General features: G+C 34.7%; 4 non-coding genes across 4 annotated transcripts; all 4 read right to left on the bottom strand.

Moving 5' to 3' along the window:
• Positions 1–10,672: 10,672 nt before the first annotated feature.
• Positions 10,673–10,746, bottom strand: TRNAN-AUU (transfer RNA asparagine (anticodon AUU)). Its single transcript has one exon. It is a non-coding gene; the product is annotated as a tRNA-Asn (tRNA).
• A 4,598-nt stretch (positions 10,747–15,344) lies between these two features.
• Positions 15,345–15,418, bottom strand: TRNAN-AUU (transfer RNA asparagine (anticodon AUU)). Its single transcript has one exon. It is a non-coding gene; the product is annotated as a tRNA-Asn (tRNA).
• A 3,435-nt stretch (positions 15,419–18,853) lies between these two features.
• Positions 18,854–18,927, bottom strand: TRNAN-AUU (transfer RNA asparagine (anticodon AUU)). The gene has a single exon. It is a non-coding gene; the product is annotated as a tRNA-Asn (tRNA).
• A 4,599-nt stretch (positions 18,928–23,526) lies between these two features.
• On the bottom strand, positions 23,527–23,600 carry TRNAN-AUU (transfer RNA asparagine (anticodon AUU)). Its single transcript has one exon. It is a non-coding gene; the product is annotated as a tRNA-Asn (tRNA).
• Positions 23,601–27,806: the final 4,206 nt, after the last annotated feature.

Below are 27,806 nucleotides of genomic sequence, written 5' to 3' on the forward strand. Positions count from 1 at the left end.
ATTGTGCTTCCTAGCTGTTTTTATAAAATCACTGAATCAAATCTAACTCTGATTACATCAGAGAAGGCCAGGTACCCTACACCATAACAGGGGGTTTGAAATTTTGACTTGTCTACTTAAAGATCACCAAAATCTAATAACAAGGTCAATTAGGTCCCTGGGTGGGATTGAACCACCAACCTTATGGTTAATAGCCGTACATACTAACTGATTGCGCCACAGAGACACTTTGCAAAAGCCCATACTGACAAAGGCTAATAAGCATTCATCTAAAACGTTTCCTAGAAAAACTTTAAAAAGTCAATAATCTGGAGAGTTTTTGTAAGATGTTTCTTCCATCAACCAACGAAGAAACACATTGGTACTTTCCCATGATGAGTGAGTGCTTCAGGATCTCTTGAACTTACATGTGCAGCAGAGTACTGCAATGGAAGCATGCTGGGCCCATAACCCAGAGGTAGGCAGATTGAAACTATCCTCTGCTATATGCATTTTTTTTGTTAATTAAAGTAATCCAAAACTGGGATTGATATTTATTTTGTCTCTTTTATTTTTACTTAAAGTACAATAACTTTTACCATTTTAATTTGTTTTAATAGTATATTGACAGTATTGTTTTCTTTCAAAAATCCACTTCATTTTCTTTACCCTATTATTAAAATGGTAATTGACAAAAACAAACTACATTGTCACCAGAAGAGCAATACAAAATGTACAAGTGATATATTAAAATCATATTTCCAGCTTGAATTTCAATGATGCATTGGGGCAACGATTTTGTGAGAAACATCTTCACCCTTAAATAAAGATTTTCTTAATTCCTTACCTGTGTGCTAATTAGATATCACCTTGTTTTCATATTAAACAGACTTCCACATGAGAAAGCAGCAAGGATGCAGTGGCGTTAATGTTTCCTGGTGTCAACTTGTATTATTTTAGTAGACATTGAAATGAGGATGCATCTTGCTGCCTTTCCAATGAAGCAAGTTTAATTTAGTAATAGGTGAAAAACCATCCTTACAAAGGTGTTAATCAGAGACTTGGCTTTGTGGACACTTTTCAGAGAACAAATTTGTTAGCATAAAAATAAAGCCAGAAAATGAAGAGCTGTTTAATCACTCAATTGGATTTTTCTGCCAGCATATTTTTTTTCTCTGCAACCCACTGCTAAATTGTGCTTCCTAGCTGTTTTTATAAAATCACTGAATCAAATCTAACTCTGATTACATCAGAGAAGGCCAGGTACCCTACACCATAACAGGGGGTTTGAAATTTTGACTTGTCTACTTAAAGATCACCAAAATCTGATAACAAGGTCAATTAGGTCCCTGGGTGGGATTGAACCACCAACCTTATGGTTAATAGCCGTACATACTAACTGATTGCGCCACAGAGACACTTTGCAAAAGTCCATACTGACAAAGGCTAATAAGCATTCATCTAAAACGTTTCCTAGAAAAACTTTAAAAAGTCAATAATCTGGAGAGTTTTTGTAAGATGTTTCTTCCATCAACCAACGAAGAAACACATTGGTACTTTCCCATGATGAGTGAGTGCTTCAGGATCTCTTGCACTAACATGTGCAGCAGAGTACTGCAATGGAAGCATGCTGGGCCCATAACCCAGAGGTAGGCAGATTGAAACTATCCTCTGCTATATGCATTTTTTTTGTTAATTAAAGTAATCCAAAACTGGGATTGATATTTTGTCTCTTTTATTTTTACTTAAAGTACAATAACTTTTACCATTTTAATTTGTTTTAATAGTATATTGACAGTATTGTTTTCTTTCTAAAATCCACTTCATTTTCTTTACCCTATTATTAAAATGGTAATTGACAAAAACAAACTACATTGTCACCAGAAGAGCAATACAAAATGTACAAGTGATATATTAAAATCATATTTCCAGCTTGAATTTCAATGATGCATTGGGGCAACGATTTTGTGAGAAACATCTTCACCCTTAAATAAAGATTTTCTTAATTCCTTACCTGTGTGCTAATTAGATATCACCTTGTTTTCATATTAAACAGACTTCCACATGAGAAAGCAGCAAGGATGCAGTGGCGTTAATGTTTCCTGGTGTCAACTTGTATTATTTCAGTAGACATTGAAATGAGGATGCATCTTGCTGCCTTTCCAATGAAGCAAGTTTAATTTAGTAATAGGTGAAAAACCATCCTTACAAAGGTGTTAATCAGAGACTTGGCTTTGTGGGCACTTTTCAGAGAACAAATTTGTTAGCATAAAAATAAAGCCAGAAAATGAAGAGCTGTTTAATCACTCAATTGGATTTTTCTGCCAGCATATTTTTTTTCTCTGCAACCCACTGCTAAATTGTGCTTCCTAGCTGTTTTTATAAAATCACTGAATTAAATCTAACTCTGATTACATCAGAGAAGGCCAGGTACCCTACACCATAACAGGGGGTTTGAAATTTTGACTTGTCTACTTAAAGATCACCAAAATCTGATAATAAGGTCAATTAGGTCCCTGAGTGGGATTGAACCACCAACCTTTTGGTTAATAGCCGTACATACTAACTGATTGCGCCACAGAGACACTTTGCAAAAGTCCATACTGACAAAGGCTAATAAGCATTCATCTAAAACGTTTCCTAGAAAAACTTTAAAAAGTCAATAATCTGGAGAGTTTTTGTAAGATGTTTCTTCCATCAACCAACGAAGAAACACATTGGTACTTTCCCATGATGAGTGAGTGCTTCAGGATCTCTTGAACTTACATGTGCAGCAGAGTACTGCAATGGAAGCATGCTGGGCCCATAACCCAGAGGTAGGCAGATTGAAACTATCCTCTGCTATATGCATTTTTTTTTTGTTAATTAAAGTAATCCAAAACTGGGATTGATATTTTGTCTCTTTTATTTTTACTTAAAGTACAATAACTTTTACCATTTTAATTTGTTTTAATAGTATATTGACAGTATTGTTTTCTTTCAAAAATCCACTTCATTTTCTTTACCCTATTATTAAAATGGTAATTGACAAAAACAAACTACATTGTCACCAGAAGAGCAATACAAAATGTACAAGTGATATATTAAAATCATATTTCCAGCTTGAATTTCAATGATGCATTGGGGCAACGATTTTGTGAGAAACATCTTCACCCTTAAATAAAGATTTTCTTAATTCCTTACCTGTGTGCTAATTAGATATCACCTTGTTTTCATATTAAACAGACTTCCACATGAGAAAGCAGCAAGGATGCAGTGGCGTTAATGTTTCCTGGTGTCAACTTGTATTATTTTAGTAGACATTGAAATGAGGATGCATCTTGCTGCCTTTCCAATGAAGCAAGTTTAATTTAGTAATAGGTGAAAAACCATCCTTACAAAGGTGTTAATCAGAGACTTGGCTTTGTGGACACTTTTCAGAGAACAAATTTGTTAGCATAAAAATAAAGCCAGAAAATGAAGAGCTGTTTAATCACTCAATTGGATTTTTCTGCCAGCATATTTTTTTTCTCTGCAACCCACTGCTAAATTGTGCTTCCTAGCTGTTTTTATAAAATCACTGAATCAAATCTAACTCTGATTACATCAGAGAAGGCCAGGTACCCTACACCATAACAGGGGGTTTGAAATTTTGACTTGTCTACTTAAAGATCACCAAAATCTGATAACAAGGTCAATTAGGTCCCTGGGTGGGATTGAACCACCAACCTTATGGTTAATAGCCGTACATACTAACTGATTGCGCCACAGAGACACTTTGCAAAAGTCCATACTGACAAAGGCTAATAAGCATTCATCTAAAACGTTTCCTAGAAAAACTTTAAAAAGTCAATAATCTGGAGAGTTTTTGTAAGATGTTTCTTCTATCAACCAACGAAGAAACACATTGGTACTTTCCCATGATGAGTGAGTGCTTCAGGATCTCTTGCACTTACATGTGCAGCAGAGTACAGCAATGGAAGCATGCTGGGCCCATAACCCAGAGGTAGGCAGATTGAAACTATCCTCTGCTATATGCATTTTTTTGTTTGTTAATTAAAGTAATCCAAAACTGGGATTGATATTTTGGCTCTTTTATTTTTACTTAAAGTACAATAACTTTTACCATTTTAATTTGTTTTAATAGTATATTGACAGTATTGTTTTCTTTCAAAAATCCACTTAATTTTCTTTACCCTATTATTAAAATGGTAATTGACAAAAACAAACTACATTGTCACCAGAAGAGCAATACAAAATGTACAAGTGATATATTAAAATCATCTTTCCAGCTTGAATTTCAATGATGCATTGGGGCAACGATTTTGTGAGAAACATCTTCACCCTTAAATAAAGATTTTCTTAATTCCTTACCTGTGTGCTAATTAGATATCACCTTGTTTTCACATTAAACAGACTTCCACATGAGAAAGCAGCAAGGATGCAGTGGCGTTAATGTTTCCTGGTGTCAACCTGTATTATTTCAGTAGACATTGAAATGAGGATGCATCTTGCTGCCTTTCCAATGAAGCAAGTTTAATTTAGTAATAGGTGAAAAACCATCCTTACAAAGGTGTTAATCAGAGACTTGGCTTTGTGGACACTTTTCAGAGAACAAATTTGTTAGCATAAAAATAAAGCCAGAAAATAAAGAGCTGTTTAATCACTCAATTGGATTTTTCTGCCAGCATATTTTTTTTCTCGGCAACCCACTGCTAAATTGTGCTTCCTAGCTGTTTTTATAAAATCACTGAATCAAATCTGATTACATCAGAGAAGGCCAGGTACCCTACACCATAACAGGGGGTTTGAAATTTTGACTTGTCTACTTAAAGATCACCAAAATCTGATAACAATATCAATTACGTCCCTGGGTGGGATTGAACCACCAACCTTTTGGTTAATAGCCGTACACACTAACTGATTGCGCCACAGAGACACTTTGCAAAAGTACATACTGACAAATGCTAATAAGCATTCATCTAAAATGTTTCCTAGAAAAACTTAAAAAAGTCAATAATCTGGAGAGTTTTTGTAAGATGTTTCTTCTATCAACCAACGAAGAAACACATTGGTACTTTCCCATGATGAGTGAGTGCTTCAGGATCTCTTGCACTTACATGTGCAGCAGAGTACAGCAATGGAAGCATGCTGGGCCCATAACCCAGAGGTAGGCAGATTGAAACTATCCTCTGCTATATGCATTTTTTTGTTTGTTAATTAAAGTAATCCAAAACTGGGATTGATATTTTGGCTCTTTTATTTTTACTGAAAGTACAATAACTTTTACCATTTTAATTTGTTTTAATAGTATATTGACAGTATTGTTTTCTTTCAAAAATCCACTTAATTTTCTTTACCCTATTATTAAAATGGTAATTGACAAAAACAAACTACATTGTCACCAGAAGAGCAATACAAAATGTACAAGTGATATATTAAAATCATATTTCCAGCTTGAATTTCAATGATGCATTGGGGCAACGATTTTGTGAGAAACATCTTCACCCTTAAATAAAGATTTTCTTAATTCCTTACCTGTGTGCTAATTAGATATCACCTTGTTTTCACATTAAACAGACTTCCACATGAGAAAGCAGCAAGGATGCAGTGGCGTTAATGTTTCCTGGTGTCAACCTGTATTATTTCAGTAGACATTGAAATGAGGATGCATCTTGCTGCCTTTCCAATGAAGCAAGTTTAATTTAGTAATAGGTGAAAAACCATCCTTACAAAGGTGTTAATCAGAGACTTGGCTTTGTGGACACTTTTCAGAGAACAAATTTGTTAGCATAAAAATAAAGCCAGAAAATAAAGAGCTGTTTAATCACTCAATTGGATTTTTCTGCCAGCATATTTTTTTTCTCTGCAACCCACTGCTAAATTGTGCTTCCTAGCTGTTTTTATAAAATCACTGAATCAAATCTAACTCTGATTACATCAGAGAAGGCCAGGTACCCTACACCATAACAGGGGGTATGAAATTTGACTTGTCTACTTAAAGATCACCAAAATCTGATAACAAGGTCAATTAGGTCCCTGGGTGGGATTGAACCACCAACCTTTTGGTTAATAGCCGTACATACTAACTGATTGCGCCACAGAGACACTTTGCAAAAGTCCATACTGACAAAGGCTAATAAGCATTCATCTAAAACGTTTCCTAGAAAAACTTTAAAAAGTCAATAATCTGGAGAGTTTTTGTAAGATGTTTCTTCCATCAACCAACGAAGAAACACATTGGTACTTTCCCATGATGAGTGAGTGATTCAGGATCTCTTGAACTTACATGTGCAGCAGAGTACTGCAATGGAAGCATGCTGGGCCCATAACCCAGAGGTAGGCAGATTGAAACTATCCTCTGCTGTATGCATTTTTTTTTTGTTAATTAAAGTAATCCAAAACTGGGATTGATATTTTGTCTCTTTTATTTTTACTTAAAGTACAATAACTTTTACCATTTTAATTTGTTTTAATAGTATATTGACAGTATTGTTTTCTTTCAAAAATCCACTTCATTTTCTTTACCCTATTACTAAAATGGTAATTGACAAAAACAAACTACATTGTCACCAGAAGAGCAATACAAAATGTACAAGTGATATATTAAAATCATCTTTCCAGCTTGAATTTCAATGATGCATTGGGTCAACAATTTTGTGAGAAACATCTTCACCCTTAAATAAAGATTTTCTTAATTCCTTACCTGTGTGCTAATTAGATATCACCTTGTTTTCACATTAAACAGACTTCCACATGAGAAAGCAGCAAGGATGCAGTGGCGTTAATGTTTCCTGGTGTCAACCTGTATTATTTCAGTAGACATTGAAATGAGGATACATCTTGCTGCCTTTCCAATGAAGCAAGTTTAATTTAGTAATAGGTGAAAAACCATCCCTACAAAGGTGTTAATCAGAGACTTGGCTTTGTGGACACTTTTCAGAGAACAAATTTGTTAGCATAAAAATAAAGCCAGAAAATGAAGAGCTGTTTAATCACGCAATTTGATTTTTTTGCCAGCATATTTCTTTTTCTCTGCAACCCACTGCTAAATTGTGCTTCCTAGATGTTTTTATAAAATCACTGAATCAAATCTAACTCTGATTACATCAGAGAAGGCCAGGTACCCTACACCATAACAGGGGGTATTAAATTTGACTTGTCTACTTAAAGATCACCAAAAACTGATAACAAGGTCAATTACGTCCCTGGGTGGGATTGAACCACCAACCTTTTGGTTAATAGCCGTACACACTAACTGATTGCGCCACAGAGACACTTTGCAAAAGTACATACTGACAAATGCTAATAAGCATTCATCTAAAACGTTTCCTAGAAAAACTTAAAAAAATCAATAATCTGGAGAATTTTTGTAAGATGTTTCTTCTATCAACCAACGAAGAAACACATTGGTACTTTCCCATGATGAGTGAGTTCTTCAGGATATCTTGCACTTACATGTGCAGCAGAGTACAGCAATGGAAGCATGCTGGGCCCATAACCCAGAGGTAGGCAGATTGAAACTATCCTCTGCTATATGCATTTTTTTGTTTGTTAATTAAAGTAATCCAAAACTGGGATTGATATTTTGTCTCTTTTATTTTTACTTAAAGTACAATAACTTTTACCATTTTAATTTGTTTTAATAGTATATTGACAGTATTGTTTTCTTTCAAAAATCCACTTCATTTTCTTTACCCTATTATTAAAATGGTAATTGACAAAAACAAACTACATTGTCACCAGAAGAGCAATACAAAATGTACAAGTGATATATTAAAATCATCTTTCCAGCTTGAATTTCAATGATGCATTGGGTCAACAATTTTGTGAGAAACATCTTCACCCTTAAATAAAGATTTTCTTAATTCCTTACCTGTGTGCTAATTATATATCACCTTGTTTTCACATTAAACAGACTTCCACATGAGAAAGCAGCAAGGATGCAGTGGCGTTAATGTTTCCTGGTGTCAACTTGTATTATTTCAGTAGACATTGAAATGAGGATGCATCTTGCTGCCTTTCCAATGAAGCAAGTTTAATTTAGTAATAGGTGAAAAACCATCCTTACAAAGGTGTTAATCAGAGACTTGGCTTTGTGGACACTTTTCAGAGAACAAATTTGTTAGCATAAAAATAAAGCCAGAAAATGAAGAGCTCTTTAATCACTCGATTGGATTTTTCTGCCAGCATATTTTTTTTCTCTGCAACCCACTGCTAAATTGTGCTTCCTAGCTGTTTTTTATAAAATCACTGAATCAAATCTAACTCTGATTACATCAGAGAAGGCCAGGTACCCTACACCATAACAGGGGGTATGAAATTTGACTTGTCTACTTAAAGATCACCAAAATCTGATAACAAGGTCAATTAGGTCCCTGGGTGGGATTGAACCACCAACCTTTTGGTTAATAGCCATACATACTAACTGATTGCGCCACAGAGACACTTTGCGAAAGTCTATACTGACAAAGGCTAATAAGCATTCATCTAAAACGTTTCCTAGAAAAACTTTAAAAAGTCAATAATCTGGAGAGTTTTTGTAAGATGTTTCTTCCATCAACCAACGAAGAAACACATTGGTACTTTCCCATGATGAGTGAGTGCTTCAGGATCTCTTGAACTTACATGTGCAGCAGAGTACTGCAATGGAAGCATGCTGGGCCCATAACCCAGAGGTAGGCAGATTGAAACTATCCTCTGCTATATGCATTTTTTTTTGTTAATTAAAGTAATCCAAAACTGGGATTGATATTTTGTCTCTTTTATTTTTACTTAAAGTACAATAACTTTTACCATTTTAATTTGTTTTAATAGTATATTGACAGTATTGTTTTCTTTCAAAAATCCACTTCATTTTCTTTACCCTATTATTAAAATGGTAATTGACAAAAACAAACTACATTGTCACCAGAAGAGCAATACAAAATGTACAAGTGATATATTAAAATCATCTTTCCAGCTTGAATTTCAATGATGCATTGGGTCAACGATTTTGTGAGAAACATCTTCACCCTTAAATAAAGATTTTCTTAATTCCTTACCTGTGTGCTAATTAGATATCACCTTGTTTTCACATTAAACAGACTTCCACATGAGAAAGCAGCAAGGATGCAGTGGCGTTAATGTTTCCTGGTGTCAACCTGTATTATTTCAGTAGACATTGAAATGAGGATGCATCTTGCTGCCTTTCCAATGAAGCAAGTTTAATTTAGTAATAGGTGAAAAACCATCCCTACAAAGGTGTTAATCAGAGACTTGGCTTTGTGGACACTTTTCAGAGAACAAATTTGTTAGCATAAAAATAAAGCCAGAAAATGAAGACCTGTTTAATCGCGCAATTTGATTTTTTTGCCAGCATATTTCTTTTTCTCTGCAACCCACTGCTAAATTGTGCTTCCTAGATGTTTTTATAAAATCACTGAATCAAATCTAACTCTGATTACATCAGAGAAGGCCAGGTACCCTACACCATAACAGGGGGTATGAAATTTGACTTGTCTACTTAAAGATCACCAAAATCTGATAACAATGTCAATTACGTCCCTGGGTGGGATTGAACCACCAACCTTTTGGTTAATAGCCGTACACACTAACTGATTGCGCCACAGAGACACTTTGCAAAAAGTACATACTGACAAATGCTAATAAGCATTCATCTAAAACGTTTCCTAGAAAAACTTAAAAAAGTCAATAATCTGGAGAGTTTTTGTAAGATGTTTCATCTATCAACCAACGAAGAAACACATTGGTACTTTCCCATGATGAGTGAGTGCTTCAGGATCTCTTGCACTTACATGTGCAGCAGAGTACAGCAATGGAAGCATGCTGGGCCCATAACCCAGAGGTAGGCAGATTGAAACTATCCTCTGCTATATGCATTTTTTTGTTTGTTAATTAAAGTAATCCAAAACTGGGATTGATATTTTGGCTCTTTTATTTTTACTGAAAGTACAATAACTTTTACCATTTTAATTTGTTTTAATAGTATATTGACAGTATTGTTTTCTTTCAAAAATCCACTTCATTTTCTTTACCCTATTATTAAAATGGTAATTGACAAAAACAAACTACATTGTCACCAGAAGAGCAATACAAAATGTACAAGTGATATATTAAAATCATCTTTCCAGCTTGAATTTCAATGATGCATTGGGGCAACGATTTTGTGAGAAACATCTTCACCCTTAAATAAAGATTTTCTTAATTCCTTACCTGTGTGCTAATTAGATATCACCTTGTTTTCACATTAAACAGACTTCCACATGAGAAAGCAGCAAGGATGCAGTGGCGTTAATGTTTCCTGGTGTCAACCTGTATTATTTCAGTAGACATTGAAATGAGGATGCATCTTGCTGCCTTTCCAATGAAGCAAGTTTAATTTAGTAATAGGTGAAAAACCATCCCTACAAAGGTGTTAATCAGAGACTTGGCTTTGTGGACACTTTTCAGAGAACAAATTTGTTAGCATAAAAATAAAGCCAGAAAATGAAGACCTGTTTAATCGCGCAATTTGATTTTTTTGCCAGCATATTTCTTTTTCTCTGCAACCCACTGCTAAATTGTGCTTCCTAGCTGTTTTTTATAAAATCACTGAATCAAATCTAACTCTGATTACATCAGAGAAGGCCATGTACCCTACACCATAAGAGGAGGTTTGACATTTTGACTTGTCTACTTAAATATCACCAAAATCTGATCACAAGGTTAATTACGTCCCTGGGTGGGATTGAACCACCAACCTTTTGGTTAATAGCCAAACACACTAACCGATTGCGCCACAGAGACACTTTGCAAAAAGTACATACTGACAAAGGCTAATAAGCATACATCTAGAACGTTTCCTAGAAAAACATTAAAAAATCAATAATCTGGAGAGTTTTTGTAAGATGTTTCTTCCATCAACCAACGAATAAACACATTGGTACTTTGCCATGATGAGTGAGTGCTTCAGGATCTCTTGCACTTACATGGGCAGCAGAGTACTGCAATGGAAGCATGCTGGACCCATAACCCAGAGGTAGGCAGATTGAAACTATCCTTTGCTATATGCATTTTTTTTGTTAATTTAAGTAATCAAAACTGGGATTGATATTTTTGCTCTTTTATTTTTACTTAAAGTACAATAACTTTTACCATTTTAATTTGTTTTAATAGTATATTGACAGTATAGTTTTCTTTCAAAAATCCACTTAATTTTCTTTACCCTGTTATTAAAATGGTAATTGACAAAAAAACTACATTGTCACCAGAAGAGCAATACAAAATGTACAAGTGATATATTAAAATCATCTTTCCAGCTTGAATTTCAATGATGCATTGGGGCAACAATTTTGTGAGAAACATCTTCACCCTTAAATAAAGATTTTCTTAATTCCTTACCTGTGTGCTAATTAGATATCACCTTGTTTTCACATTAAACAGACTTCCACATGAGAAAGCAGCAAGGATGCAGTGGCGTTAATGTTTCCTGGTGTCAACCTGTATTATTTCAGTAGACATTGAAATGAGGATGCATCTTGCTGCCTTTCCAATGAAGCAAGTTTAATTTAGTAATAGGTGAAAAACCATCCCTACAAAGGTGTTAATCAGAGACTTGGCTTTGTGGACACTTTTCAGAGAACAAATTTGTTAGCATAAAAATAAAGCCAGAAAATGAAGAGCTGTTTAATCACGCAATTTGATTTTTTTGCCAGCATATTTCTTTTTCTCTGCAACCCACTGCTAAATTGTGCTTCCTAGATGTTTTTATAAAATCACTGAATCAAATCTAACTCTGATTACATCAGAGAAGGCCAGGTACCCTACACCATAACAGGGGGTATGAAATTTGACTTGTCTACTTAAAGATCACCAAAATCTGATAACAAGGTCAATTAGGTCCCTGGGTGGGATTGAACCACCAACCTTTTGGTTAATAGCCATACATACTAACTGATTGCGCCACAGAGACACTTTGCGAAAGTCTATACTGACAAAGGCTAATAAGCATTCATCTAAAACGTTTCCTAGAAAAACTTTAAAAAGTCAATAATCTGGAGAGTTTTTGTAAGATGTTTCTTCCATCAACCAACGAAGAAACACATTGGTACTTTCCCATGATGAGTGAGTGCTTCAGGATCTCTTGAACTTACATGTGCAGCAGAGTACTGCAATGGAAGCATGCTGGGCCCATAACCCAGAGGTAGGCAGATTGAAACTATCCTCTGCTATATGCATTTTTTTTTGTTAATTAAAGTAATCCAAAACTGGGATTGATATTTTGTCTCTTTTATTTTTACTTAAAGTACAATAACTTTTACCATTTTAATTTGTTTTAATAGTATATTGACAGTATTGTTTTCTTTCAAAAATCCACTTCATTTTCTTTACCCTATTATTAAAATGGTAATTGACAAAAACAAACTACATTGTCACCAGAAGAGCAATACAAAATGTACAAGTGATATATTAAAATCATCTTTCCAGCTTGAATTTCAATGATGCATTGGGTCAACGATTTTGTGAGAAACATCTTCACCCTTAAATAAAGATTTTCTTAATTCCTTACCTGTGTGCTAATTAGATATCACCTTGTTTTCACATTAAACAGACTTCCACATGAGAAAGCAGCAAGGATGCAGTGGCGTTAATGTTTCCTGGTGTCAACCTGTATTATTTCAGTAGACATTGAAATGAGGATGCATCTTGCTGCCTTTCCAATGAAGCAAGTTTAATTTAGTAATAGGTGAAAAACCATCCCTACAAAGGTGTTAATCAGAGACTTGGCTTTGTGGACACTTTTCAGAGAACAAATTTGTTAGCATAAAAATAAAGCCAGAAAATGAAGACCTGTTTAATCGCGCAATTTGATTTTTTTGCCAGCATATTTCTTTTTCTCTGCAACCCACTGCTAAATTGTGCTTCCTAGATGTTTTTATAAAATCACTGAATCAAATCTAACTCTGATTACATCAGAGAAGGCCAGGTACCCTACACCATAACAGGGGGTATGAAATTTGACTTGTCTACTTAAAGATCACCAAAATCTGATAACAATGTCAATTACGTCCCTGGGTGGGATTGAACCACCAACCTTTTGGTTAATAGCCGTACACACTAACTGATTGCGCCACAGAGACACTTTGCAAAAAGTACATACTGACAAATGCTAATAAGCATTCATCTAAAACGTTTCCTAGAAAAACTTAAAAAAGTCAATAATCTGGAGAGTTTTTGTAAGATGTTTCATCTATCAACCAACGAAGAAACACATTGGTACTTTCCCATGATGAGTGAGTGCTTCAGGATCTCTTGCACTTACATGTGCAGCAGAGTACAGCAATGGAAGCATGCTGGGCCCATAACCCAGAGGTAGGCAGATTGAAACTATCCTCTGCTATATGCATTTTTTTGTTTGTTAATTAAAGTAATCCAAAACTGGGATTGATATTTTGGCTCTTTTATTTTTACTGAAAGTACAATAACTTTTACCATTTTAATTTGTTTTAATAGTATATTGACAGTATTGTTTTCTTTCAAAAATCCACTTCATTTTCTTTACCCTATTATTAAAATGGTAATTGACAAAAACAAACTACATTGTCACCAGAAGAGCAATACAAAATGTACAAGTGATATATTAAAATCATCTTTCCAGCTTGAATTTCAATGATGCATTGGGGCAACGATTTTGTGAGAAACATCTTCACCCTTAAATAAAGATTTTCTTAATTCCTTACCTGTGTGCTAATTAGATATCACCTTGTTTTCACATTAAACAGACTTCCACATGAGAAAGCAGCAAGGATGCAGTGGCATTAATGTTTCCTAGTGTCAACCTGTATTATTTCAGTAGACATTGAAATGAGGATGCATCTTGCTGCCTTTCCAATGAAGCAAGTTTAATTTAGTAATAGGTGAAAAACCATCCTTACAAAGGTGTTAATCAGAGACTTGGCTTTGTGGACACTTTTCAGAGAACAAATTTGTTAGCATAAAAATAAAGCAAGAAAATAAAGAGCTGTTTAATCACTCAATTGGATTTTTCTGCCAGCATATTTTTTTTCTCTGCAACCCACTGCTAAATTGTGCTTCCTAGCTGTTTTTATAAAATCACTGAATCAAATCTAACTCTGATTACATCAGAGAAGGCCAGGTACCCTACACCATAACAGGGGGTTTGAAATTTTGACTTGTCTACTTAAAGATCACCAAAATCTGATAACAAGGTCAATTAGGTCCCTGGGTGGGATTGAACCACCAACCTTTTGGCTAATAGCCGTACATACTAACTGATTGCGCCACAGAGACACTTTGCAAAAGTCCATACTGACAAAGGCTAATAAGCATTCATCTAAAACGTTTCCTAGAAAAACTTTAAAAAGTCAATAATCTGGAGAGTTTTTGTAAGATGTTTCTTCCATCAACCAACAAAGAAACACATTGGTACTTTCCCATGATGAGTGAGTGCTTCAGGATCTCTTGAACTTACATGTGCAGCAGAGTACTGCAATGGAAGCATGCTGGGCCCATAACCCAGAGGTAGGCAGATTGAAACTATCCTCTGGTATATGCATTTTTTTTTGTTAATTAAAGTAATCCAAAACTGGGATTGATATTTTGTCTCTTTTATTTTTACTTAAAGTACAATAACTTTTACCATTTTAATTTGTTTTAATAGTATATTGACAGTATTGTTTTCTTTCAAAAATCCACTTCATTTTCTTTACCCTATTATTAAAATGGTAATTGACAAAAACAAACTACATTGTCACCAGAAGAGCAATACAAAATGTACAAGTGATATATTAAAATCATCTTTCCAGCTTGAATTTCAATGTTGCATTGGGTCAACAATTTTGTGAGAAACATCTTCACCCTTAAATAAAGATTTTCTTAATTCCTTACCTGTGTGCTAATTAGATATCACCTTGTTTTCACATTAAACAGACTTCCACATGAGAAAGCAGCAAGGATGCAGTGGCGTTAATGTTTCCTGGTATCAACTTGTATTATTTCAGTAGACATTGAAATGAGGATGCATCTTGCTGCCTTTCCAATGAAGCAAGTTTAATTTAGTAATAGGTGAAAAACCATCCTTACAAAGGTGTTAATCAGAGACTTGGCTTTGTGGACACTTTTCAGAGAACAAATTTGTTAGCATAAAAATAAAGCCAGAAAATGAAGAGCTGTTTAATCACTCGATTGGATTTTTCTGCCAGCATATTTTTTTTCTCTGCAACCCACTGCTAAATTGTGCTTCCTAGCTGTTTTTATAAAATCACTGAATCAAATCTAACTCTGATTACATCAGAGAAGGCCAGGTACCCTACACCATAACAGGGGGTTTGAAATTTTGACTTGTCTACTTAAAGATCACCAAAATCTGATAACAAGGTTAATTACGTCCCTGGGTGGGATTGAACCACCAACCTTTTGGTTAATAGCCAAACACACTAACCGATTGCGCCACAGAGACACTTTGCAAAAGTCCATACTGACAAAGGCTAATAAGCATTCATCTAAAACGTTTCCTAGAAAAACTTAAAAAAGTCAATAATCTGGAGAGTTTTTGTAAGATGTTTCTTCTATCAACCAACGAAGAAACACATTGGTACTTTCCCATGATGAGTGAGTGCTTCAGGATCTCTTGCACTTACATGTGCAGCAGAGTACAGCAATGGAAGCATGCTGGGCCCATAACCCAGAGGTAGGCAGATTGAAACTATCCTCTGCTATATGCATTTTTTTGTTTGTTAATTAAAGTAATCCAAAACTGGGATTGATATTTTGGCTCTTTTATTTTTACTGAAAGTACAATAACTTTTACCATTTTAATTTGTTTTAATAGTATATTGACAGTATTGTTTTCTTTCAAAAATCCACTTAATTTTCTTTACCCTATTATTAAAATGGTAATTGACAAAAACAAACTACATTGTCACCAGAAGAGCAATACAAAATGTACAAGTGATATATTAAAATCATATTTCCAGCTTGAATTTCAATGATGCATTGGGGCAACGATTTTGTGAGAAACATCTTCACCCTTAAATAAAGATTTTCTTAATTCCTTACCTGTGTGCTAATTAGATATCACCTTGTTTTCACATTAAACAGACTTCCACATGAGAAAGCAGCAAGGATGCAGTGGCGTTAATGTTTCCTGGTGTCAACCTGTATTATTTCAGTAGACATTGAAATGAGGATGCATCTTGCTGCCTTTCCAATGAAGCAAGTTTAATTTAGTAATAGGTGAAAAACCATCCTTACAAAGGTGTTAATCAGAGACTTGGCTTTGTGGACACTTTTCAGAGAACAAATTTGTTAGCATAAAAATAAAGCTAGAAAATAAAGAGCTGTTTAATCACTCAATTGGATTTTTCTGCCAGCATATTTTTTTTCTCTGCAACCCACTGCTAAATTGTGCTTCCTAGCTGTTTTTATAAAATCACTGAATCAAATCTAACTCTGATTACATCAGAGAAGGCCAGGTACCCTACACCATAACAGGGGGTTTGAAATTTTGACTTGTCTACTTAAAGATCACCAAAATCTGATAACAAGGTCAATTAGGTCCCTGGGTGGGATTGAACCACCAACCTTTTGGTTAATAGCCGTACATACTAACTGATTGCGCCACAGAGACACTTTGCGAAAGTCCATACTGACAAAGGCTAATAAGCATTCATCTAAAACGTTTCCTAGAAAAACTTTAAAAAGTCAATAATCTGGAGAGTTTTTGTAAGATGTTTCTTCCATCAACCAACGAAGAAACACATTGGTACTTTCCCATGATGAGTGAGTGATTCAGGATCTCTTGAACTTACATGTGCAGCAGAGTACTGCAATGGAAGCATGCTGGGCCCATAACCCAGAGGTAGGCAGATTGAAACTATCCTCTGCTGTATGCATTTTTTTTTTGTTAATTAAAGTAATCCAAAACTGGGATTGATATTTTGTCTCTTTTATTTTTACTTAAAGTACAATAACTTTTACCATTTTAATTTGTTTTAATAGTATATTGACAGTATTGTTTTCTTTCAAAAATCCACTTCATTTTCTTTACCCTATTATTAAAATGGTAATTGACAAAAACAAACTACATTGTCACCAGAAGAGCAATACAAAATGTACAAGTGATATATTAAAATCATCTTTCCAGCTTGAATTTCAATGATACATTGGGTCAACAATTTTGTGAGAAACATCTTCACCCTTAAATAAAGATTTTCTTAATTCCTTACCTGTGTGCTAATTAGATATCACCTTGTTTTCACATTAAACAGACTTCCACATGAGAAAGCAGCAAGGATGCAGTGGCGTTAATGTTTCCTGGTGTCAACCTGTATTATTTCAGTAGACATTGAAATGAGGATACATCTTGCTGCCTTTCCAATGAAGCAAGTTTAATTTAGTAATAGGTGAAAAACCATCCCTACAAAGGTGTTAATCAGAGACTTGGCTTTGTGGACACTTTTCAGAGAACAAATTTGTTAGCATAAAAATAAAGCCAGAAAATGAAGAGCTGTTTAATCACGCAATTTGATTTTTTTGCCAGCATATTTCTTTTTCTCTGCAACCCACTGCTAAATTGTGCTTCCTAGATGTTTTTATAAAATCACTGAATCAAATCTAACTCTGATTACATCAGAGAAGGCCAGGTACCCTACACCATAACAGGGGGTATGAAATTTGACTTGTCTACTTAAAGATCACCAAAAACTGATAACAAGGTCAATTACGTCCCTGGGTGGGATTGAACCACCAACCTTTTGGTTAATAGCCGTACACACTAACTGATTGCGCCACAGAGACACTTTGCAAAAGTACATACTGACAAATGCTAATAAGCATTCATCTAAAACGTTTCCTAGAAAAACTTAAAAAAATCAATAATCTGGAGAATTTTTGTAAGATGTTTCTTCTATCAACCAACGAAGAAACACATTGGTACTTTCCCATGATGAGTGAGTTCTTCAGGATATCTTGCACTTACATGTGCAGCAGAGTACAGCAATGGAAGCATGCTGGGCCCATAACCCAGAGGTAGGCAGATTGAAACTATCCTCTGCTATATGCATTTTTTTTTTGTTAATTAAAGTAATCCAAAACTGGGATTGATATTTTGTCTCTTTTATTTTTACTTAAAGTACAATAACTTTTACCATTTTAATTTGTTTTAATAGTATATTGACAGTATTGTTTTCTTTCAAAAATCCACTTCATTTTCTTTACCCTATTATTAAAATGGTAATTGACAAAAACAAACTACATTGTCACCAGAAGAGCAATACAAAATGTACAAGTGATATATTAAAATCATCTTTCCAGCTTGAATTTCAATGATGCATTGGGTCAACAATTTTGTGAGAAACATCTTCACCCTTAAATAAAGATTTTCTTAATTCCTTACCTGTGTGCTAATTATATATCACCTTGTTTTCACATTAAACAGACTTCCACATGAGAAAGCAGCAAGGATGCAGTGGCGTTAATGTTTCCTGGTGTCAACTTGTATTATTTCAGTAGACATTGAAATGAGGATGCATCTTGCTGCCTTTCCAATGAAGCAAGTTTAATTTAGTAATAGGTGAAAAACCATCCTTACAAAGGTGTTAATCAGAGACTTGGCTTTGTGGACACTTTTCAGAGAACAAATTTGTTAGCATAAAAATAAAGCCAGAAAATGAAGAGCTGTTTAATCACTCGATTGGATTTTTCTGCCAGCATATTTTTTTTCTCTGCAACCCACTGCTAAATTGTGCTTCCTAGCTGTTTTTTATAAAATCACTGAATCAAATCTAACTCTGATTACATCAGAGAAGGCCATGTACCCTACACCATAAGAGGAGGTTTGACATTTTGACTTGTCTACTTAAATATCACCAAAATCTGATCACAAGGTTAATTACGTCCCTGGGTGGGATTGAACCACCAACCTTTTGGTTAATAGCCAAACACACTAACCGATTGCGCCACAGAGACACTTTGCAAAAAGTACATACTGACAAAGGCTAATAAGCATACATCTAGAACGTTTCCTAGAAAAACATTAAAAAATCAATAATCTGGAGAGTTTTTGTAAGATGTTTCTTCCATCAACCAACGAATAAACACATTGGTACTTTGCCATGATGAGTGAGTGCTTCAGGATCTCTTGCACTTACATGGGCAGCAGAGTACTGCAATGGAAGCATGCTGGACCCATAACCCAGAGGTAGGCAGATTGAAACTATCCTTTGCTATATGCATTTTTTTTGTTAATTTAAGTAATCAAAACTGGGATTGATATTTTTGCTCTTTTATTTTTACTTAAAGTACAATAACTTTTACCATTTTAATTTGTTTTAATAGTATATTGACAGTATAGTTTTCTTTCAAAAATCCACTTAATTTTCTTTACCCTGTTATTAAAATGGTAATTGACAAAAAAACTACATTGTCACCAGAAGAGCAATACAAAATGTACAAGTGATATATTAAAATCATCTTTCCAGCTTGAATTTCAATGATGCATTGGGGCAACAATTTTGTGAGAAACATCTTCACCCTTAAATAAAGATTTTCTTAATTCCTTACCTGTGTGCTAATTAGATATCACCTTGTTTTCACATTAAACAGACTTCCACATGAGAAAGCAGCAAGGATGCAGTGGCGTTAATGTTTCCTGGTGTCAACCTGTATTATTTCAGTAGACATTGAAATGAGGATGCATCTTGCTGCCTTTCCAATGAAGCAAGTTTAATTTAGTAATAGGTGAAAAACCATCCCTACAAAGGTGTTAATCAGAGACTTGGCTTTGTGGACACTTTTCAGAGAACAAATTTGTTAGCATAAAAATAAAGCCAGAAAATGAAGAGCTGTTTAATCACGCAATTTGATTTTTTTGCCAGCATATTTCTTTTTCTCTGCAACCCACTGCTAAATTGTGCTTCCTAGATGTTTTTATAAAATCACTGAATCAAATCTAACTCTGATTACATCAGAGAAGGCCAGGTACCCTACACCATAACAGGGGGTATGAAATTTGACTTGTCTACTTAAAGATCACCAAAATCTGATAACAAGGTCAATTAGGTCCCTGGGTGGGATTGAACCACCAACCTTTTGGTTAATAGCCATACATACTAACTGATTGCGCCACAGAGACACTTTGCGAAAGTCGATACTGACAAAGGCTAATAAGCATTCATCTAAAACGTTTCCTAGAAAAACTTTAAAAAGTCAATAATCTGGAGAGTTTTTGTAAGATGTTTCTTCCATCAACCAACGAAGAAACACATTGGTACTTTCCCATGATGAGTGAGTGCTTCAGGATCTCTTGAACTTACATGTGCAGCAGAGTACTGCAATGGAAGCATGCTGGGCCCATAACCCAGAGGTAGGCAGATTGAAACTATCCTCTGCTATATGCATTTTTTTTTGTTAATTAAAGTAATCCAAAACTGGGATTGATATTTTGTCTCTTTTATTTTTACTTAAAGTACAATAACTTTTACCATTTTAATTTGTTTTAATAGTATATTGACAGTATTGTTTTCTTTCAAAAATCCACTTCATTTTCTTTACCCTATTATTAAAATGGTAATTGACAAAAACAAACTACATTGTCACCAGAAGAGCAATACAAAATGTACAAGTGATATATTAAAATCATCTTTCCAGCTTGAATTTCAATGATGCATTGGGTCAACGATTTTGTGAGAAACATCTTCACCCTTAAATAAAGATTTTCTTAATTCCTTACCTGTGTGCTAATTAGATATCACCTTGTTTTCACATTAAACAGACTTCCACATGAGAAAGCAGCAAGGATGCAGTGGCGTTAATGTTTCCTGGTGTCAACCTGTATTATTTCAGTAGACATTGAAATGAGGATGCATCTTGCTGCCTTTCCAATGAAGCAAGTTTAATTTAGTAATAGGTGAAAAACCATCCCTACAAAGGTGTTAATCAGAGACTTGGCTTTGTGGACACTTTTCAGAGAACAAATTTGTTAGCATAAAAATAAAGCCAGAAAATGAAGACCTGTTTAATCGCGCAATTTGATTTTTTTGCCAGCATATTTCTTTTTCTCTGCAACCCACTGCTAAATTGTGCTTCCTAGATGTTTTTATAAAATCACTGAATCAAATCTAACTCTGATTACATCAGAGAAGGCCAGGTACCCTACACCATAACAGGGGGTATGAAATTTGACTTGTCTACTTAAAGATCACCAAAATCTGATAACAATGTCAATTACGTCCCTGGGTGGGATTGAACCACCAACCTTTTGGTTAATAGCCGTACACACTAACTGATTGCGCCACAGAGACACTTTGCAAAAAGTACATACTGACAAATGCTAATAAGCATTCATCTAAAACGTTTCCTAGAAAAACTTAAAAAAGTCAATAATCTGGAGAGTTTTTGTAAGATGTTTCATCTATCAACCAACGAAGAAACACATTGGTACTTTCCCATGATGAGTGAGTGCTTCAGGATCTCTTGCACTTACATGTGCAGCAGAGTACAGCAATGGAAGCATGCTGGGCCCATAACCCAGAGGTAGGCAGATTGAAACTATCCTCTGCTATATGCATTTTTTTGTTTGTTAATTAAAGTAATCCAAAACTGGGATTGATATTTTGGCTCTTTTATTTTTACTGAAAGTACAATAACTTTTACCATTTTAATTTGTTTTAATAGTATATTGACAGTATTGTTTTCTTTCAAAAATCCACTTCATTTTCTTTACCCTATTATTAAAATGGTAATTGACAAAAACAAACTACATTGTCACCAGAAGAGCAATACAAAATGTACAAGTGATATATTAAAATCATCTTTCCAGCTTGAATTTCAATGATGCATTGGGGCAACGATTTTGTGAGAAACATCTTCACCCTTAAATAAAGATTTTCTTAATTCCTTACCTGTGTGCTAATTAGATATCACCTTGTTTTCACATTAAACAGACTTCCACATGAGAAAGCAGCAAGGATGCAGTGGCATTAATGTTTCCTAGTGTCAACCTGTATTATTTCAGTAGACATTGAAATGAGGATGCATCTTGCTGCCTTTCCAATGAAGCAAGTTTAATTTAGTAATAGGTGAAAAACCATCCTTACAAAGGTGTTAATCAGAGACTTGGCTTTGTGGACACTTTTCAGAGAACAAATTTGTTAGCATAAAAATAAAGCAAGAAAATAAAGAGCTGTTTAATCACTCAATTGGATTTTTCTGCCAGCATATTTTTTTTCTCTGCAACCCACTGCTAAATTGTGCTTCCTAGCTGTTTTTATAAAATCACTGAATCAAATCTAACTCTGATTACATCAGAGAAGGCCAGGTACCCTACACCATAACAGGGGGTTTGAAATTTTGACTTGTCTACTTAAAGATCACCAAAATCTGATAACAAGGTCAATTAGGTCCCTGGGTGGGATTGAACCACCAACCTTTTGGCTAATAGCCGTACATACTAACTGATTGCGCCACAGAGACACTTTGCAAAAGTCCATACTGACAAAGGCTAATAAGCATTCATCTAAAACGTTTCCTAGAAAAACTTTAAAAAGTCAATAATCTGGAGAGTTTTTGTAAGATGTTTCTTCCATCAACCAACAAAGAAACACATTGGTACTTTCCCATGATGAGTGAGTGCTTCAGGATCTCTTGAACTTACATGTGCAGCAGAGTACTGCAATGGAAGCATGCTGGGCCCATAACCCAGAGGTAGGCAGATTGAAACTATCCTCTGCTATATGCATTTTTTTTTTGTTAATTAAAGTAATCCAAAACTGGGATTGATATTTTGTCTCTTTTATTTTTACTTAAAGTACAATAACTTTTACCATTTTAATTTGTTTTAATAGTATATTGACAGTATTGTTTTCTTTCAAAAATCCACTTCATTTTCTTTACCCTATTATTAAAATGGTAATTGACAAAAACAAACTACATTGTCACCAGAAGAGCAATACAAAATGTACAAGTGATATATTAAAATCATCTTTCCAGCTTGAATTTCAATGTTGCATTGGGTCAACAATTTTGTGAGAAACATCTTCACCCTTAAATAAAGATTTTCTTAATTCCTTACCTGTGTGCTAATTAGATATCACCTTGTTTTCACATTAAACAGACTTCCACATGAGAAAGCAGCAAGGATGCAGTGGCGTTAATGTTTCCTGGTGTCAACTTGTATTATTTCAGTAGACATTGAAATGAGGATGCATCTTGCTGCCTTTCCAATGAAGCAAGTTTAATTTAGTAATAGGTGAAAAACCATCCTTACAAAGGTGTTAATCAGAGACTTGGCTTTGTGGACACTTTTCAGAGAACAAATTTGTTAGCATAAAAATAAAGCCAGAAAATGAAGAGCTGTTTAATCACTCGATTGGATTTTTCTGCCAGCATATTTTTTTTCTCTGCAACCCACTGCTAAATTGTGCTTCCTAGCTGTTTTTATAAAATCACTGAATCAAATCTAACTCTGATTACATCAGAGAAGGCCAGGTACCCTACACCATAACAGGGGGTTTGAAATTTTGACTTGTCTACTTAAAGATCACCAAAATCTGATAACAAGGTTAATTACGTCCCTGGGTGGGATTGAACCACCAACCTTTTGGTTAATAGCCAAACACACTAACCGATTGCGCCACAGAGACACTTTGCAAAAGTCCATACTGACAAAGGCTAATAAGCATTCATCTAAAACGTTTCCTAGAAAAACTTAAAAAAGTCAATAATCTGGAGAGTTTTTGTAAGATGTTTCTTCTATCAACCAACGAAGAAACACATTGGTACTTTCCCATGATGAGTGAGTGCTTCAGGATCTCTTGCACTTACATGTGCAGCAGAGTACAGCAATGGAAGCATGCTGGGCCCATAACCCAGAGGTAGGCAGATTGAAACTATCCTCTGCTATATGCATTTTTTTGTTTGTTAATTAAAGTAATCCAAAACTGGGATTGATATTTTGGCTCTTTTATTTTTACTGAAAGTACAATAACTTTTACCATTTTAATTTGTTTTAATAGTATATTGACAGTATTGTTTTCTTTCAAAAATCCACTTAATTTTCTTTACCCTATTATTAAAATGGTAATTGACAAAAACAAACTACATTGTCACCAGAAGAGCAATACAAAATGTACAAGTGATATATTAAAATCATATTTCCAGCTTGAATTTCAATGATGCATTGGGGCAACGATTTTGTGAGAAACATCTTCACCCTTAAATAAAGATTTTCTTAATTCCTTACCTGTGTGCTAATTAGATATCACCTTGTTTTCACATTAAACAGACTTCCACATGAGAAAGCAGCAAGGATGCAGTGGCGTTAATGTTTCCTGGTGTCAACCTGTATTATTTCAGTAGACATTGAAATGAGGATGCATCTTGCTGCCTTTCCAATGAAGCAAGTTTAATTTAGTAATAGGTGAAAAACCATCCTTACAAAGGTGTTAATCAGAGACTTGGCTTTGTGGACACTTTTCAGAGAACAAATTTGTTAGCATAAAAATAAAGCCAGAAAATAAAGAGCTGTTTAATCACTCAATTGGATTTTTCTGCCAGCATATTTTTTTTCTCTGCAACCCACTGCTAAATTGTGCTTCCTAGCTGTTTTTATAAAATCACTGAATCAAATCTAACTCTGATTACATCAGAGAAGGCCAGGTACCCTACACCATAACAGGGGGTTTGAAATTTTGACTTGTCTACTTAAAGATCACCAAAATCTGATAACAAGGTCAATTAGGTCCCTGGGTGGGATTGAACCACCAACCTTTTGGTTAATAGCCGTACATACTAACTGATTGCGCCACAGAGACACTTTGCGAAAGTCCATACTGACAAAGGCTAATAAGCATTCATCTAAAACGTTTCCTAGAAAAACTTTAAAAAGTCAATAATCTGGAGAGTTTTTGTAAGATGTTTCTTCCATCAACCAACGAAGAAACACATTGGTACTTTCCCATGATGAGTGAGTGCTTCAGGATCTCTTGAACTTACATGTGCAGCAGAGTACTGCAATGGAAGCATGCTGGGCCCATAACCCAGAGGTAGGCAGATTGAAACTATCCTCTGCTATATGCATTTTTTTTTGTTAATTAAAGTAATCCAAAACTGGGATTGATATTTTGTCTCTTTTATTTTTACTTAAAGTACAATAACTTTTACCATTTTAATTTGTTTTAATAGTATATTGACAGTATTGTTTTCTTTCAAAAATCCACTTCATTTTCTTTACCCTATTATTAAAATGGTAATTGACAAAAACAAACTACATTGTCACCAGAAGAGCAATACAAAATGTACAAGTGATATATTAAAATCATCTTTCCAGCTTGAATTTCAATGATGCATTGGGTCAACGATTTTGTGAGAAACATCTTCACCCTTAAATAAAGATTTTCTTAATTCCTTACCTGTGTGCTAATTAGATATCACCTTGTTTTCACATTAAACAGACTTCCACATGAGAAAGCAGCAAGGATGCAGTGGCGTTAATGTTTCCTGGTGTCAACCTGTATTATTTCAGTAGACATTGAAATGAGGATGCATCTTGCTGCCTTTCCAATGAAGCAAGTTTAATTTAGTAATAGGTGAAAAACCATCCCTACAAAGGTGTTAATCAGAGACTTGGCTTTGTGGACACTTTTCAGAGAACAAATTTGTTAGCATAAAAATAAAGCCAGAAAATGAAGACCTGTTTAATCGCGCAATTTGATTTTTTTGCCAGCATATTTCTTTTTCTCTGCAACCCACTGCTAAATTGTGCTTCCTAGATGTTTTTATAAAATCACTGAATCAAATCTAACTCTGATTACATCAGAGAAGGCCAGGTACCCTACACCATAACAGGGGGTATGAAATTTGACTTGTCTACTTAAAGATCACCAAAATCTGATAACAATGTCAATTACGTCCCTGGGTGGGATTGAACCACCAACCTTTTGGTTAATAGCCGTACACACTAACTGATTGCGCCACAGAGACACTTTGCAAAAAGTACATACTGACAAATGCTAATAAGCATTCATCTAAAACGTTTCCTAGAAAAACTTAAAAAAGTCAATAATCTGGAGAGTTTTTGTAAGATGTTTCATCTATCAACCAACGAAGAAACACATTGGTACTTTCCCATGATGAGTGAGTGCTTCAGGATCTCTTGCACTTACATGTGCAGCAGAGTACAGCAATGGAAGCATGCTGGGCCCATAACCCAGAGGTAGGCAGATTGAAACTATCCTCTGCTATATGCATTTTTTTGTTTGTTAATTAAAGTAATCCAAAACTGGGATTGATATTTTGGCTCTTTTATTTTTACTGAAAGTACAATAACTTTTACCATTTTAATTTGTTTTAATAGTATATTGACAGTATTGTTTTCTTTCAAAAATCCACTTCATTTTCTTTCCCTATTATTAAAATGGTAATTGACAAAAACAAACTACATTGTCACCAGAAGAGCAATACAAAATGTACAAGTGATATATTAAAATCATCTTTCCAGCTTGAATTTCAATGATGCATTGGGGCAACGATTTTGTGAGAAACATCTTCACCCTTAAATAAAGATTTTCTTAATTCCTTACCTGTGTGCTAATTAGATATCACCTTGTTTTCACATTAAACAGACTTCCACATGAGAAAGCAGCAAGGATGCAGTGGCATTAATGTTTCCTAGTGTCAACCTGTATTATTTCAGTAGACATTGAAATGAGGATGCATCTTGCTGCCTTTCCAATGAAGCAAGTTTAATTTAGTAATAGGTGAAAAACCATCCTTACAAAGGTGTTAATCAGAGACTTGGCTTTGTGGACACTTTTCAGAGAACAAATTTGTTAGCATAAAAATAAAGCAAGAAAATAAAGAGCTGTTTAATCACTCAATTGGATTTTTCTGCCAGCATATTTTTTTTCTCTGCAACCCACTGCTAAATTGTGCTTCCTAGCTGTTTTTATAAAATCACTGAATCAAATCTAACTCTGATTACATCAGAGAAGGCCAGGTACCCTACACCATAACAGGGGGTTTGAAATTTTGACTTGTCTACTTAAAGATCACCAAAATCTGATAACAAGGTCAATTAGGTCCCTGGGTGGGATTGAACCACCAACCTTTTGGCTAATAGCTGTACATACTAACTGATTGCGCCACAGAGACACTTTGCAAAAGTCCATACTGACAAAGGCTAATAAGCATTCATCTAAAACGTTTCCTAGAAAAACTTTAAAAAGTCAATAATCTGGAGAGTTTTTGTAAGATGTTTCTTCCATCAACCAACAAAGAAACACATTGGTACTTTCCCATGATGAGTGAGTGCTTCAGGATCTCTTGAACTTACATGTGCAGCAGAGTACTGCAATGGAAGCATGCTGGGCCCATAACCCAGAGGTAGGCAGATTGAAACTATCCTCTGCTATATGCATTTTTTTTTTGTTAATTAAAGTAATCCAAAACTGGGATTGATATTTTGTCTCTTTTATTTTTACTTAAAGTACAATAACTTTTACCATTTTAATTTGTTTTAATAGTATATTGACAGTATTGTTTTCTTTCAAAAATCCACTTCATTTTCTTTACCCTATTATTAAAATGGTAATTGACAAAAACAAACTACATTGTCACCAGAAGAGCAATACAAAATGTACAAGTGATATATTAAAATCATCTTTCCAGCTTGAATTTCAATGTTGCATTGGGTCAACAATTTTGTGAGAAACATCTTCACCCTTAAATAAAGATTTTCTTAATTCCTTACCTGTGTGCTAATTAGATATCACCTTGTTTTCACATTAAACAGACTTCCACATGAGAAAGCAGCAAGGATGCAGTGGCGTTAATGTTTCCTGGTGTCAACT

Source organism: Pseudophryne corroboree, chromosome 11 (assembly GCF_028390025.1).
Source record: "Pseudophryne corroboree isolate aPseCor3 chromosome 11, aPseCor3.hap2, whole genome shotgun sequence".
Taxonomy (NCBI): domain Eukaryota; kingdom Metazoa; phylum Chordata; class Amphibia; order Anura; family Myobatrachidae; genus Pseudophryne; species Pseudophryne corroboree.